Source organism: Octodon degus, unplaced genomic scaffold (assembly GCF_000260255.1).
Source record: "Octodon degus isolate 3935 unplaced genomic scaffold, OctDeg1.0 scaffold00106, whole genome shotgun sequence".
NCBI classification, from domain to species: Eukaryota; Metazoa; Chordata; class Mammalia; order Rodentia; family Octodontidae; genus Octodon; species Octodon degus.
The window spans coordinates 1,046,996-1,048,155 of record NW_004524682.1 but is presented as its reverse complement, the minus strand read 5'-3'; positions in this window follow the sequence as shown (position 1 = coordinate 1,048,155).

Below are 1,160 nucleotides of genomic sequence, written 5' to 3'. Positions count from 1 at the left end.
GAAATTGAGTTCATGCTATAGTGCTTATTCAAAATATAAAGTGTCAGCATTGCCAACATTTTATTTTTATGACATGTCATTTGACAAGAAAATCACCTCCTTTCAACTCACTGATGAATGAGCATTTGAGCCATGCAAATGTATTTTCCATTTGAACTTTATATTTATTTATTATTTCAACAGAAATTGGTTTTGCTGCCCTCAATGTAGACTACATAGATTTCATCCAGCAGAAAAAAACTGTCCTATGTTTAAAGTCATTTTACATTGTAAAGGAACCAGGGGGTCCCCAAAAACCTATTATCTTCACAAAGAAGTCAAGAACCCGATTGTTCAGGGCATCACAGACTTCTGTTCTGAGTTTGCTTCTAATGTAGAGAATTAAGGGAAAATAGCCACATAAATAATAGCACAAGATAGTTTGAGTTAAATATACTCATCTAATTTTCAAAAAATCATTTCAAATAAATTTCTCTTCTGCAATATATAAAGAACCATGCTGTACACTGAAGAAGATAAAACATATTTTAAGGAAAAACAGACCACTTCCTTTCAAGTCTTCTTTACCACAGTAAGAGAAAAATATGGAAAATCTGAATTTAAACTGATGGAGGTGAGAAGAATACAGTCTCCTCTGTGATGCACAGTTCTCCTGTACATGCTTACACAACTACTGTGGTCCAAAAATATTCCCATTTGTCTTGACTTTTTCAAGGATGAGAGACCCCATCACATACTTTTATCACAAAATATTGTTACTCTAATTACAAATTATTATTTTTGATCTTTTACCTTGTGCAATTTATGAATGCAACTTTATGTTTGGCATATCTGTGAAGGAAAACACACAGTGCACATAGTGCTTCATGCCACCTGATGTTTCAGATACACACCTTGGGCCTTAAAACATAGTCCTTACAGATAAGGGGGAATTATTAGACAAGAACAATCAGATTGAGCTTCCTGCTACCCTGCGCCAGCGGGACCAGTCCCAGCCCAGGCGCAGTGTGGGCCGGACCCTCTCCCAGCTCCTCGGGCCGCCCCCCACCACTCTGCAGTGCCTCCCCCACCCCGCCCGCCGAGTAAGATTTTCTGCCGAGTTCCGGGAGCCCCCAGACCCAGTCCTAGCCCAGGTCCGGTGAGTGTGCAGAGAGTTTCCT